The following is a 15931-nucleotide window of genomic DNA, read 5'->3' on the forward strand; positions in this document are numbered from 1 at the left end:
AGCCGTCTCTCTCTGCGCCAAGGGGCTGTGTACCACCCAGATCCAGAATGGCTCCAATTGGCCGTTTGGCATTTGAGCGGGTCATCCTGCGCAAGGACCGTCTCCCCGATTCCGTCATAACCACTATACAGGCGTCTCGTAGACCTTCTACATCGCGTATATACGAGGCCTTGTGGTGGGCCTTCTGCGCCTGGTGTGCTGCCAACTTGGTGGACCCTACGTCAGCTCAGGTCGTTGACATTCTCTGTTTCTTACAATCTGGCCTGGACAAAGGCTTGTCGCCGTCTACCCTTCGTCGACAGACCGCTGCTTTGTCCACCGTCGTCCAATGTCCACCTTACTCATCTCTGTCTCAGCATCCCCAACTCAGAGAATTCTTGCACGGGGCTATGAACTTACGTCCACCTCCGGTTCGTCGATACCCGACCTGGGACCTTTCACTTGTTCTTCAAGCGCTCATGGGTTCCCCTTTCGAACCGCTGGGCTCTATATCCCTTAAGTATTTGTCCTATAAGATTGCCTTCCTCTTGGCTATCACCTCCGCTAGGAGGATTTCAGAACTTTCAGCTCTGTCAATTAGGAAAGACTTATGTATTTTCCACGCTAATACTGTTGTTCTTCGTCTGGACCCGGTTTTTCTGCCGAAAGTGAACTCTTATTTTCACCGCGCTCAGGAATTAATTCTTCCTGATTTCTGTCCGTCACCCAAACACCAACGTGAGAAGGATTGGCACACTCTTGACGTGCGCAGGGCCCTCCGTCGTTATATTCGCAGGACTGAGTCGTTCCGGAGAACGGAGGCCCTTTTGATATCCTTTCATCCAAGGTCCCTGGGCCAAAAAATATCTCCATCGACCGTGGGCAGGTGGATTAAGGCTTGCATCTCTACTGCTTATGAATGCCAGGCCAGGCAGGTCCCATCTGGGATTTTGCCTCACTCTACTCGTAGTGCAGCGACATTGGCTGCTTGGGCCACCCAGGCATCTGTTTCTGACATCTGCCGGGCTGCCACCTGGTCCTCAGTGACACCTTTTATCAGACACTACAGGTTGGATTCCTTTGCCTCCACTGAGGCTTCCTTTGGCCGTCGTGTCCTGCAGACTGTTCTGGTGATGCAGGACACCGGAGGCCTTTAGTTTCCCACCCTTGTTCTTTCTGAGCTTGGGTATATCCCAGCTATGGACTGCAGGAGCAGTACTCTGGAAAACGAACATTGTCTTACCTGAATGTTGCTTTTCGGAGTACTGCGACTGCAGTCCATCCCCTCCCCTGATTACCTTTTTTCCTGTTATAGGACTATTGGTGTCTGAGCCGGTCTGGACTTGTTCTTGTTTTTATTCTATTGGTTTTCATGGACTATCTTAGGTGGTCGCGCCTTCGTTCAAAGACTGGTGCATTATGGGAGCAAGGGGCGTGGCCACAGGACGAAGAGAGATATATTCAAAATATCACCCAGTCAAAAGGAACTGATGATGAAGAAACCCAGCTATGGACTGCAGTCGCAGTACTCCGAAAAGGAACATTCAGGTAAGACAATGTTCGTTTTGATTTCATACCATATTTGAGAGAAAAGTAGTGATATTGGAACGTTCAGGAATGGAATAAGAGCGTTGGTGTTTTCAGAACTTAAGCGGATGTGGAACTAGCCAATCTAATGGATTGGATCCCATTGTTATTCCATATAAGAGCTGATTATAATAGTACTTATACAAAACTATAATATTTAGAGAGTTAACTTTTCCGTAGAAACATTTTTGTCTAATATATCTCCAGTGTTGTAGAAGCTCATTTGCTTTATCTAATTTTCAGAGAATAGGTTACATTTGTTTATGAGTGTCTTCATAGCAGAAGTTATAAGTGCTAATACTAATCTTGCAGCTGATGTTTTTTTTTTAATCAAGATATTGGCACTTAACTCTGAAAACTAAACATGCAAATTTAGATTTACATATATATGTATTAATAGTATTTGGGAATGACCTTGGGAGATAGGATGAAGAGGTACAGCCTAGACACTGCAAAAAGTGTCTCAGCCCACAGAAGGAAAAGGAGCATGGGAAACATCTCAGAAGGGACACTCCCCAGTTTTCTGGAAAGTAAAAGGAGGGGAGAAATTCTTTCAGACTTACAAGATTCTGTTACTGTAACCTTACAATAAAGGTAATGTTACTACTCATGGTTTGTGCTTCTTGTCTGGACTACCACAAAGTACTGACAGTATAAGAACAAGTTCTTCACATGGGTTGTTTGTTTTTTTTTGTTTGTTTTTTGGCATGAGTCTCTCAAACTGATGGGTAAACTTTCCTGCTTTACTTTAAGGTAGTTCTGCAAGATTACCTCAATAATTGAATTGGTTTAAGATTTTCCATGTGGTACAGATTATGGGACTCTTAATATCTTGTAATGTATGTGAGAGAACAGTTTAAACCATGGCAAAATTTTGGGCTCAGTTTACCAAATATTTAGAAAACGCCTAACTTGACTCTGCTGTCATGTCACAGACACACACACACCTCCCGAATGAAAGAGAAACAATTCTCTTATCTCCATCTGATCTAGGCCACCCTAAATGGCAGTGCTAAGGCTGGGCCTGAAATAGAAGCCCAGACCTCAACTTCAGCCCTAACACCATCACTACCACTCAGAAAGGCTGTCTTGCACTGTTGCCCAAGATGTGCAAGTCTTGGGGAATGGCACAATTACCTCATAGCCCAGCGCTTTCCAGGATCTGTTGCACGTCACTTATCTTGAGGTGGTGTTCTCTTTCTGCTGACTGGCCCCGGTGGCCTACCTGAGGCTGCTGCAGGTCACACAAGGCCTTTGTTCTTGAAGTGGCTTCAGAGAACGTTCTTCCATAATCTCTGCAGCCTCAAAAAAACACATGAAAGCACACCCTGTTCAAAAATGGTGAACGCCCCGTTCTCATAGGAATGGTGGCGGGTCCAGAGAGTTCATTCCATTCTCACATGGCCTCCAAAGCTCCCAAAAATTGTGTATGAACAAGATGCGCTTTCAAGAATAATTGTTTGTAGGTGAATGTTGGTTTATCATCCAAAATATTGCAGCATGTCATCTTTGACATCCATGTCATAGGTTCACCATCACTGGTTTAAATATATGGCTTTTCACTTAGCCAATATAGTCTTATATTTAACACCTTTTCCTGCGCAATTTGGGCATTGATAAGTTTCACTAGTGCAATATTTAAGCTTTATTGCATGAATAGTCAAGTCAGTAAAAGTACTTTTAATTGAGTGTTTTAAATTGAGCTAGCCAATGGGCATTTATGGCAGTGCAACACTATAATTTTACAAATTAGTAGTTAAAATTGCACATGCCCTAAATATTTAACTGCAAAGGGTGCTTAGTGCATTAGAGCAGCCTAGAGGTAAATGAATTAGAACTCTGAACAGTAGTTCAGTTGCTGATCATGGAAGTTTAACTGTCTAATAAAAATACTTTGGGATTCTCATATTAATATATATTGGAAGATATATGAAGATTCATATGAAATCTAGGTACCACGGCTGATGGTTCTCTCTTCTTTTGTCTGTAGGTTTCCAATTGAGGAATATGGCACTGTTTTTCCTGCACTCTACCCACCTATTGCTGGACTTCTGTTTATACCAAGTTGGCAGACACTGGCAGGAACTGGGCTGCAATAAAACATGGCAGTTATTAATGCTGACAAGGAGTCTAACAAGTGCCAACAAAGATTTGCGCATTTTGAAAACTAATGGAACTGCTTTAACCTTCAGGAAGAATTGTAAAGATGTGTACATAGCACAACATGATCCGGATAATATATATACTGTTCATGTACATCCACAAATACACATTGTACCAAATAATGCTGTCTTGTAGTTAGAATAAGAATCGTGTAAATTCTAAAGATTTTTAGCAGGTTCTTTTTTTCTCCACTCCAATTCATGGGGTTCTTTTCTTATGAGCCTTTTCTCAAATTTTCTCATGAAGCATGTTGGACTAAAACAAATTAGGATTAAAAAAAATTCCATTTTAACTTTTCTTTTCAGCCATTAAAGCTTCATTAAAAATCTCACTTTAATAAAAATTTAATACCTTTGTAACTTCCTTCCCCTCAACATTTTTTGGGAGTACATTAATAAAACATTGAGATCTGTCATTTGATTCTGATGATGACTTGAGCATTGTCATCAGCTGATGCATTTATTCCCCTTATGTTTTTAACCTAGTTGTGCTCATCTTTTGGCTTGGATGCAGCAATAAGATTTACAGCCATGAATTACGCTTGAGCCTACTAGTTGTTCCCAAAAGGGCTGAGAGCATTTGCTTTGAAAGTGGTCAGCTATGTAAGTTAGCCCAATATAGGTTGAACCACTTTTTTTTATTTCTTGCCTGATTTGAAGTTGGATAAATAAAAGCATGCAGAGCTATAGGCTTCAAGTGAGTTCTGGTTTTGCTATCATATACTCTCCCCTCTTACCTCTTCTTTTTCCTCTTTTTTGCATTCTGATCCCATACAGATTTTCCTCACTTAATGTATAAAGAGAAATTGCAATGTATATTTTCATGTAACTTGATTTTGGAATTCTGTCACCTTCTGTAGTGAGTTCTTCCAAAATATAAATTTTTCCAATAGTTCTGTGTCAAGTTGGCTGTCTGCACTTTAAAAAATGAGAACACATTTTCAGAGAGCCTGAACAGACTGCAAATCCTTGTCAGTGAGCATTGACAAATCCTATGTATTCCATGCACTATAGTTGGGAGTGTTGACTGGATCAGAAACTTGCTAATGAGAGTTCTGTGAACCCTATGTATAGTTTATAATATAGCCTTAACAACTGCATTAGAAGATGAAGCATCATATTTGAGGAGGATAAAGCTGAATGCTCTTTGATAAGATTCCCCATCGATGAATCAGAAATGGAAAAGTTCACATTTCCATGCAGATTTTTCACTTCCTTAAAATTTGCTTCAAGAATTCTGGGTGACTCTCCAAAGCAAATTAGCAAGCGACAGGAAAATTAGAGATTCTTGTATGAGAGGATATATCCGTATAATATATTCCTTGGATTTTGTTGCAGGTGATATAATAAATTAATGCCCATTTAGGGGAAAAAAATCAATTACATCAGCCACCATGGGGAAACTGTCCAGATGTTGCTTGGCTATTATTCCTAGCATTCTTCATTATCAGGCATGTTGATTGAGGGCTGCTGGAATACAATATATAGTCTAGGTACCCATCCCTGGTCAATGGAAGTAGAAGAAGTTAATTGTTGTCTTTTAAGTTATTGATGAGTAAATATCCTGATAAAAGATTGGGAGAGGGATAGACGAAGCTCTGTCCGTATTTGCAAATTATCAAAAAAAAGTGTATGAACTCTCTTTGTTAGAAGCACAACCATTCCTACAATGTCTTATAATGCTCTTCCTGGTCTTGTCTGGCCTGCTTATTAGAGTCTATGTACATTCATCCATTAGTTTCTGCAGCAGTTCTCATTACTTCTTACTTCAGAGCAAGGACTGGAAGCAAATAGCCCGGTTGGAATTCAAATGGGAATTAAAGCAGAATTCACCTGGATATAAAAGCAGTAGGCTGAGTATATATAAAGTACCAAATGATTCTATATCATAATTATTTTATTACATATACACTTGTTTAATCCCCACCTTTTCTATCAAGTACACAAGGAGTAAACCATGCATTTTTGTATGGGGTAATTTCTAATTCTATACATGTATTTTTCTGATAGAAGGAACATTCATACAGCAATTACCTTAGTGGAAGGGGCTTTTAATAGTAATTTTACTTTTTTATTTAATTGAATATGTCTGGGTGGATTCATCTGAAGTAATTTAACAATGTGTGCCAATAAAACAGCCTCTAAACTCAAACTTTCTTTAAAACAAGCAGTTGCCATGTTACTGCTTGTTTGGTTATTACTTCAGATAAAAATAAAAGGGGTGGGTGGAAGGAGAAGACATTCTCTTGAGGGGAAAAAAGTAGAAGTAGTTACCCGTCACAATGTCAGGGGACCACAATTGATATAATTGAAAGAAGCAACAATACAGAAGACTGAAAGAGGGGTAGTAGGTTCTTGCTTTGAGTATTTCTTCAAAAAATGGAATATTTTATCCTTCTGGCTGCATTCCCATGCAACCCAGATTACTCTATGTTGGCATGTGAATTGGAAATGGTACTTCATAAATTCACTGTCTGATTAAAAAGATATTTCTTGCTGTTTCTGAACTATTAGCTAGACATAGTAGCTTGATTTAGACCAGGGGTGCCAAACACTGTTTCATTGAGGGCCGCGTCAGGGTTGTGTTTGACCTCACGGGGCTGGGGTGGGCATGGTCAGCTTGATGTGTCAGGGGCGCCTGTGGTGGCCCAAGCATTCTGCCAGTGAAAACAGGTTCCCGAGCGCCATTTTTGGCTGTGACAGCTTCCTGCAACTGAGCTGGATCTGGCCCATGGGCCTTGAGTTTGACACCCCTGGTTTCAAAGAAACATAAGAATATGTTGGATAACCATTTGTCTGAAGTGGCGTAGGGTTTCCTGCCTAAGCAGGAGGTTGTACTAGAAGACCTCCAAGGTCCCTTCCAATTCAATTCTATTCTATTCTATTCTATTCTATTCTATTCTATTCTATTCTATTCTATTCTATTCTATTCTATTCTATTCTATTCTATTCTAAATTCTATTCTATTCTATTCTATTCTATTCTGGTTTAGACAATTGATCAAGAACCAGATTTACTTGACTTTAGCTAAGGAAAGCTGGGGGTGGGGTATTGAAGGAGAGAAGAGATTCCTTGCCAACCAGCTGACTATCATTTATGTTCTTTTTCTTGAGTAAAATACGACAAGGGAATTTTATTGTATCCTCCTGACCACCTCTTCCATAATTAAAACATGAAGGGAAATATCCCCAATTTGAATTGCATATTTCTGTAAAACAAAAGAAAGCAGATTGAAGTTAAATTTGTCCCATGTTAAGAGAAAGCTTCATGATGTTGTAGTTAATGCTGTTTTTGCTAGGTTTTGTTCCTAAGTTTGATCTTGAAACACTCAGATGTTGTACTTGGAGGGAAGAGCAACAGGAAATCCCATGTAGACAGAATGGGAAGCAAAAGAATTCCAGAAGGCAATGGCATACCATTTCTGTATTGCACCAAGCGGAAATTGAATGCTACTCAGGAGATTTTACTGCACACGTTATACGTATTCTTGTGTTCTAAGCAAGGCTGCATAAATTCCTAGCTCTTGTTTTAAAGTATTACATTTTACTATTTAAAATCTATTATATCTGATTTTCCAGAGATGATCAACTAATAGCAGACTCTAATTTGTGATCTGTTTTCTCTGTTTAATTATTTGTTTTAAAAAAGAGTGCCTTAGAACAGTGGTCCCCAACCTTTCTAGCTCTGGAGACCAGCAGCAGCAGTGCTGGAAGGACAAGGGGATGGTTTCACACACACTCACACCGCTTACACAAATGCAGCTTCCTGCGCTTGCACGGCCTGGTTGCCAACAGGCCACAGACTGGTAGTTGGGGACCTCTGCCTTAGAATACAATTTTGCACTCAAATAATTGTAACCCACTAGACATACTTTTTAAAACTGCATATAGATGGTAGAATCCACTCATCCTGCAGTGTTGCCTCAACCTGCAAAGGTGGTGTTCTTTGGAAAGATGAGTGAAGAATGTCAGGAGTGTATATCAGGCACCCACATTGGGCAGCAGTGATATAGGAAGATGCAGGAGGTAGGCTTATCGTTTTAGTTATAATGGTAAAGGGCACCACGTCATGCAGCACAGAAGGCAACGATAACCCACTCCTGTATTTTATCAAGAAACTACAAAGACAGTATAAAGTGGCTGATGATGTAGTGCTGAATGATGGACCCTTCAGTTTGGATGTCATTCAATATGCTTTTGTGGATGAGCTGATCTTTTGGAACACTAATGGTGTTTATAACATAGCTACAGTCAACTACACTTTTTATTTTTTCAGTATCAAATAGACCAAAATTAGACACTTTCACTCAAGAGAGTCATACTGTTTACTACTCAGGACATGAAAAATAAAGGAACTGTTCTGATTTCATAATCAGAAAGTATGTTGTTAGTTGCGAAGTTGTGTCCGACCCATTGCGACCCCATGGACAACATTCCTCCAGGCCTTCCTGTCCTCTACCATCCTCTGGAGTCCATTTAAACTCACGCCTACTGCTTCAGTGACTCCATCCAGCCATCTCGTTCTCTGTTGTCCCCTTCTTCTTTTGCCCTCAATCTTTCCCAGCATTAGGCTCTTCTCCAGGGAGTCCTTCCTTCTCATTAGGTGGCCAAAGTATTTGAGTTTCATCTTCAGGATCTGGCCTTCTAAAAAGCAGCCAGGGTTGATCTCTTCTAGGACTGACCAGTTTGATCGCTTTGCAGTCCAAGGGACTCACAGGAGTCTTCTCCAGCACCATTGTTCAAAGGCCTCAATTCTTTGACGCTCAGCTTTTCTTATGGTCCAACTTTCACAGCCACACATTGCAACTGGGAAAACCATAGCCTTGACTATAGGCACTTTTGTTGGCTGGGTAATGTCTCTGCTTTTTAGTATGCTGTCTAGATTTGCCATAGCTTTCCTCCCCAGGAACAAGCGTCTTTTAATTTCTTGGCTGCAGTCCCATTTGCAGTGATCTTGGAGCCCAAGAAAATAAAATCAGCACTACCTCCATTTCTTCCCCATCTATTTGCCAGGAATTGAGAGGGCCAGATGCCATGATCTTGGTTTTCTTAATGTTGATCAGAAAGTATACTACAAGAAGAATACATGGGAACAATGCAGTATAATGAGTAATGACAACTCCCACATAAGCCTTTATGGACAATCCTTTAATATGATGATCATCCAAAAGTTATGTTCCAATCATTGATACAGAAGAAAAGACTGATCAGTTCATGGTCAAGTTTTATCTAAAATTCACAGAACATAACAAGTGAGACATTGCCCTCCTACGGAATCTATACTGTACTGGGCAGGAAGCTACACTGGATGGATCATGGCAAAACAAGAGTTCAGGACAGTAAAAGAGTGAGCTTCATGTTCTTTTATTCCATTTATATGCTGAATATATTCAGGGAAACGACTGGAAGAAGGTGAGTTTGGTTTGAAAGCTGGAGGAAGAAACATCAAACCACACTATGCTATTATGATAGTGAAAATGGAAATGATTTGCAAGTTCTAGTGAAAGTCAAGGATCACGGGGAAAAAGAGATTACATATAAAGTTCAAACTCATGAAAATGGTACAATAAGCATCCTTAGGAAGTGACAATCAAGAAACTGGGCACAGACTAGCACTTCATAGGGTAGCTGTGAAGGCCTTGGACAAAATACTCAGATGTCAGAATGTGTCTATACCTACAAAGATCAGAATCACGAACGCCATGAGTTCCTCTGTAACACTTTGCAGAAACATAAATTAGACTTTGAAGAAGCAGGGTAGGAAGTATTGGCACAGATAGCTAAGACAACAAATAGGACACAGAACAATCTGTTTTCATTAGAGCCATGAATGACCAGAATCAAATTGTATCCTGGACCTGTTATTTATTACCTAGTTTTCTTGCATTCTCTTGAGAAGTCTGTGAGGCTGGGAATGATGGAAGAAAGAAAGAAAGAAAAAGAAAAAAAAAAGACAACCAGCAGCAAGACTTAGTTATAGTAGTGATGGGTGTATTGTTCAGGAAGACCTGAAAGACCAAGTTGGGGACCGATAATCCTGGGAAAAAAACGATATAATATGGATTGGTTAGAGTTGACACTGACTTCATGGCATGAACAAAAGATGGTGGGACATCAAATTTGTTCAAGAGTCCCTTATTTGAGGAAAAAGACTTCGACAATCAAGAAATACTCCCTTATTCTACAGCTAAACCTCAACTTACAACTACAATGGAGTCTGCCCAATGCAGTCATATACCATGACTGTTGTAAAGCAGATCATCACATGCCTGGACCCAATTTTACAATCCTTTTGAAGACCAGTTGTTAAGTGAAACGCTATGGAGCATTTTTGCCAAAAATCAGAAGTAAAGCCGGGTTTTGGCAAAAATGAAAATCATGCTCATGATTCCAGAATGCTGCAAATGGCCATAAATGTGAGTCAGTTGCTGGGCACCTGAAATGCAATCACATGGCCATGGGTGGTGGAGCCTGGTGTCAGAACTGGATCACAAGTATCTTTTGGGGGATCTGTTGTAACTTTGAACAGTTGCTAAGTGACCAAGTAGAGTTTGTCCGTAGAGCTTGCGGATCTAGTGATACATTTCTGAGTGATTTATAATAGAGTGACAAGGGTTTCCGAAGGGCCAGTTTAATTAAACTGGATGAGTCTTTTTAATAGCACAAGTAATTTTTGTTTAACATCCATTTATTCAGAACCTGCAAGGGGGAATAATGGTATGCAAAATACTGTATTGCAGGGCAGAAACATCTGTGCATTCTTCTCAATATCCTCAGGTTGCTGAGCTCTCAGTATTCAGCTCTCAAGCAATTAGAAAGACAATCAGAGAAATTAAAGAAACCTTGCCTTATCATACTTACTAATAAGGCTAAAATACCTATATTTACTTGCCAAGACTTTGTAACATACATTCCTTTTCTTTCAATAAGGAGGCTGAGAATCCAGTTGTCTTGAGTGGGAGCGACTGTTAGAAGTTTGATATACGAATTCCTAATTTAGTTGAATTTTGAGGCACTTTGGTCCTGGGTTATGGTTCATAAATGTCAGAATCATGACTCCATGATCTAGTGAAGAAACAATACCTGGACTTGGCTTATATTATTAAAATCTGGTTGGCTGATGATGGGAATGTATTTCTCAGATTTTTCCCCTCAGGTCTTGCATTCACCATAAGGCTAAGGACAGATCCTTTGAGAGACCTTAGTAGTTTCAAAGATAACCAGGTGTGTCATTATATAAGATTGTATTGTAGAGACAGGTTAGAATTGTTGATCCATCTTCCTAGATCTCTTGCTGGTGTGGTGGTAGAATCTCCCATGTTCATAGGTCTACCAGTGGTGGGTTTCAAATTTTTTTACTACCCGTTCTGTGGGTGTGGCGTTGTGGGCGTGACATGGTTTTGTGGGCGTGGTAGGGGAAGGATACTGTAAAAACTCCATTCTCACCCCAATGCAGGGGAAGGTTACTGCAAAATCCCCATTTCCTCCCCATCAGCTGGGACTCTGGAGGCAAAGAATAGATGGGGGCGGGGCCAATCAGAGGTGGTATTTACCAGTTCTCTGAACTACTCAGAATTTCTGCTACCGGTTCTCCAGTACTGGTCAGAACCTGCTGAAACCCACCTCTGCTACATGCCCTAGGTTGGAATCCTCTGTGGAGGTGAGAGCAATGGTGGGTTGCCCCCGGTTCGGATCGGTTCTATAGAACCGGTAGTAAAACCAGCGGGAGGCTCCGCCCACTGACCCTGACGTCACCAGAAGTGATCTGCGGATGCGCAGAAGCAAAGCGCATGCGATCCCGTTAGGAACCGGTAGTAAAACTAAGTAGAACCCACCCCTAGGTCATAGGCCTAGTGCCCATTTGTGTTTTACTTGGCAATGGACTTTTTCCAGTATAAAACTGCTTGCTTTACATTGTGGGACAAGTAGCTCTAACAAGAGCTCTGGGAAAGGATGTGAGAACAGGTAGTCTGCAATTTACAAGATTGTTTAGTGACAGTTCAAAGTTACAACAGCACTGAAAAAAATGACGTATAATCATTTTTCACAATTATGACCGTTACAGTATCCCCATGTTTATATGCTCAAAATTCCAATGCTTGGCACTGATTCATATTTATGACCGTTGCTGTGTCCCAGAGTCATGTGATCACCTTTTATGACCTTCTGACAGGCAAAGTCCATGGGGAAGCCAAATTCACTTAACAACTGTGTTACTAATTTAACAAGTACAGTGATTCACTTAACTGTGGCAAGAATAGGCATAAAATGGGGCAAAACTCAATAAATGCCTCACTTAGCAACATAAATTTTGGGCTCAGTTGTGATTGTAAGTCGAAGACTACTATAACAGGACATCTTGGTGACCTTGACAGAAAACCAAGAGTGAATATGAGTGAATACAAACACATCCCCATATTCAGGCCTAAACTTTGGTGATAAGAGTGGCATCTTAGTAGGTCTTTAGATTTTCATCCATTGGCACTGCTAGTCACTTTCTTATAACAGGGTTGCCTAGATGCTGTTAGGAAAACTTGAACAAGCTTCTGTGATGTGTTTGTGAGATTCTTTGCAGATAAAGGAGTTTTCTAATGAGGTGACTGGAGCATCTTGAAATGGGATGCTTTGTTTTATGAAGTTTAGCTCCTTCAGACAGAATATGTGCAGCTGGATTCCAGAAGTAATCAATGCCTGTTTGAAGGAGGACATAGTACCTCCATTCCCAAAATATGCCTTCTCATAAACCATCTGAATTTGAGAACGTCCTAGTTTCCAATTTTCCCTTTTGGTGAAAGATTTTGGGGAAAATGTTGAATGGTCAATTATATGGGTTCCTAGAATTAATTACCCAGTTCCCTTTCAGTCAGAATTAAGATGTGTACATCTAACAGTAGTAGCTTTGTTTATGATTGTTGGGACTTAGATGGGAGGATTACTGATCTTCCTGGCCCTTTTTGTCAGCTCTGTGTTTGATGGCATCAATCATGGTACCCCCACTGGATCATTTGCAAGAATTTGGGATTGATTTTGAAGGTTGGACTAGAAGACATCCAAAGTGCATGTTCCTACTTGGGAGCAGCTCCAAGCACCCTGCATGTAAGGTGGCAAAAGTGTGGTTAATGAAGTTGAAGCATCTGTCTGAATAGCTTGTGATCTTTGAATAACACAATTAAATACTTTTACAGATATTAAAATATTCTGTAGCCCATGACCCCCAAAGTTATACATTCAATCTGGGAGTACCTTTACTCTAGAAAGAAAAGTGAACAACTAAGCATGTACAACAGACTTAACTGATCCATCTTTCAGAGTCTGTATAAGATGATACCAAATCCTACAAAACTGGCATCAGTCACCAGAAAAGTTGGTGCATTCGGATAATAATAAGCCTTATTAAGATAAGGGTTCTTTTTTAGCTAATTCATGCTTCTGCAGTTGAAATGCAGTTATCTGCTGCAGACAAGAGCCAAGGGACTCCTGTTGTACTCCACAGGCATACTACTTCCAAAATACCTGCATAATTAATTTAATTAATAAATTTCATGCTAAATTATGGCTACAGGTGGCTTAAACATGTAGCTAATCAGATTCTATGATTTTGGGCTTATAAAATAGCTTCCATCATTTTTGGATCAGCTTTAACTGCTTCAGTTGAGATGATGTGTCCCAACATAACAATACCATCAAATCAAAAATGGCATTTGTTTAGTTAAATAAAGTCCTGTTTTATAGAATTTCTCAAAAGTTGCTGTTAGTTTATCACAGAGCTTTCAACAGTTCCGATGTAGACAAAATCAGGAAATATTTGCAAGACAGAATCTACAGATACTCCAGATACGTGAGTGCCAAAAATGCTACAGAATTTGTAACAACTATGAAAACTTACAGAGGTTGTCAAATAGTGAGATTCTGGTGTCAATTCAGTTTGCCACAAACTATTTATGGCCTCTAATTTAACAAAAATAATACACTTTGCATGGATGCAAAATAATGCTGGGATAAAATGGTACTTCTATACCACAGCTTTGTTTGCCATCAGATCTTTAAACAAGACCAGTGAGCCACACTTAACATAATTGTCCTAACATAATGTTTGTTGCCAATGGCTGTGTTCTTCCTTAATGGACTTTTAATACAGACTCCAAAGTCAATTACAACATACCATTCTTTAACTATAAATATACAAACACTATTTAAATATAAAAACGCACACGCACACACAGATGCACCCTTGGAAGACCTGAAGGATCAGTTTAGGGACAGATTGCTATGGAGAAAATCTATATGGTCACTAAGAGTTTACATTGACTTAATGGCGGATAATGAATAGATGTATATCACAAATGAACATGACAGCAATAGCACGTAAATTTATATAGCGCTTCATAGTGCTTTACAGCCAATCACAGTTCTCAGTGTTTCTTCCTGTTCTCCCAGGGCTTCCTCTTGGCTGCAGGGTCTTCTGGAATTTATAGTATTACACATGGGGACTATGCAGTGGTGGGCTTCTGCTGGTTGTAACTGGTTCACCCAGCACCAAAAATGTGAGCGCACGCAGGCACATTTCGCTCGCGCACCTTCTGTGCATGCACGCGGCCTTCCGCGCATGCACGTGGCTTCAAAAACATGGCGAAATAGGACAGGATAATGCTGGGGCAGGTGGGCGGACCCACCCGCGGGTCGCAGCTACCAGTTTGCCTGAACCGGTCCGAACCGGCAGTAGCCTACCTCTGGGACTATCACCCTGAAGTCCAGACTTCTGAATTTCCAAACTGCTACATAGAATTTGGACAAAATCAGCCAATAGGTTTGATTCTGCTGGGCTCTTATGTTTTATGCATGCTCACAAATTGAATCATTGTTATCTACAATTTAAAGGGTCTCAATTTAGGAGAGCTATGAAAAAACTACTAGCAATTAGAATAGAGAAAATACCAGGCTAGACAGACTGTGTTGATCCAGGAGCTTGGCCACCAAACGCTGTATCAAAATAACTTGATTGGTATGTTAAGTGAACCCTCTATGAGGAATTGTAATTTATTTATTGCACAATGGTTAAATAAACCATGTGGTCCATAATATAATACAATATATAAACCAGGCCAGTACCTTAATTCAGATGTTGCATTCAATTCAGAGCAGAGAAAGCCCATACTTATTACTATTATTATTTTTGACCTTCAAAGGCTTTAAGAAAAGTGGTTGGTGAAATCAGTGATTTATACCGTTTCACTAAAGAACTCAAGATGACATAAATAGCACTTCCTCCTTCTATTTTTCCCAACAGTAACAGCCTAAAGCACTCAATTTGTTCCAGCAACACAAAGGTACACTTCTGAAAATGTTGACTTTTGCAAAATTTAAGTACTATGATATGGAAATATTACTGTAAAAAAAGGCTGAGGGTCGTTTATACCTGAACCAAACAATTATTTCCTTAACTATGCTTGTTGAATAAATCATAATTGGAGATCTCACATCACATAAACCTATAAACTGTTTGACATATGATTAACAACTGAGTTTGTATGAATTAAGCCAAAAAGGTAATTGTAAGCTATCCAAAGTCAATTGGGAGTTAAGTGGCATAAATACTGGTCGAATTAATAATAAAATTAAAAACTATTTTATGATTTGTTACGGTACATGAACACATGAAATATGAAAGGAGCTTTTAATATTTAGCAAAGTACAATTACCCCAATTATAATATGCTTCCTTTTATTTTTACAGCTCCCTTCATCTTTTACTGTTGGACATGCCAATAGTTTCAACATCTACGGTAGGCCTTACAGTGCCCATCCCAAATTGAAACCATAGTCTTAAAATATTCCAGTCTTACTGAAGTTGATATTTACTTTTTTTTTTGTTAGATTTATAGCCCACCTTTTCCTCCCCATTTTCCCCACTAAGAGTTCTGAGATATACAATTAATTTTAATTTCATTATTGGAGGGGGAGGGAACTTGTAAATTTCAGAAGAATCCCACACTATGTGGTAGGCACTAGATTGAGGCTGTGCTAAACCAACCAGAGATAGAACTATCCATCCCTTATTAGCTTTGTATATGATGTGTAACTAGATGTGTTGGGAGTAGTATCTTACCCATTCAGTGCTAAACTATATTATGGCTTAACATCAGTGGTGGGATGAACGTGCTCAGCGAACCGGTTGTTCCAAGCGGTAGGATCCCACTCCTGCTTA

At 39.9% G+C, this 15931-nt stretch overlaps 1 protein-coding gene across 4 annotated transcripts in view; it reads left to right on the forward strand.

The window, feature by feature from the left end:
- UBE2G1 (ubiquitin conjugating enzyme E2 G1) overlaps nucleotides 1-4632 on the forward strand; it is an 87370-nt gene extending 82738 nt beyond the window's left edge. For all 4 annotated transcript variants that reach the window (XM_070932073.1, XM_070932071.1, XM_070932074.1 and 1 more), the window contains exon 6: nucleotides 3557-4632. The gene's annotated coding sequence lies outside the window, so the exon portion shown is untranslated. The remainder of the gene's footprint in view (nucleotides 1-3556) is intronic.
- Nucleotides 4633-15931: the final 11299 nt, after the last annotated feature.

This window comes from Pituophis catenifer, unplaced genomic scaffold (genome assembly GCF_029215685.1).
Source record: "Pituophis catenifer annectens isolate HBS135680 unplaced genomic scaffold, rPitCat1.0.hap2 SCAF_1, whole genome shotgun sequence".
Classification (NCBI taxonomy): domain Eukaryota; kingdom Metazoa; phylum Chordata; class Lepidosauria; order Squamata; family Colubridae; genus Pituophis; species Pituophis catenifer.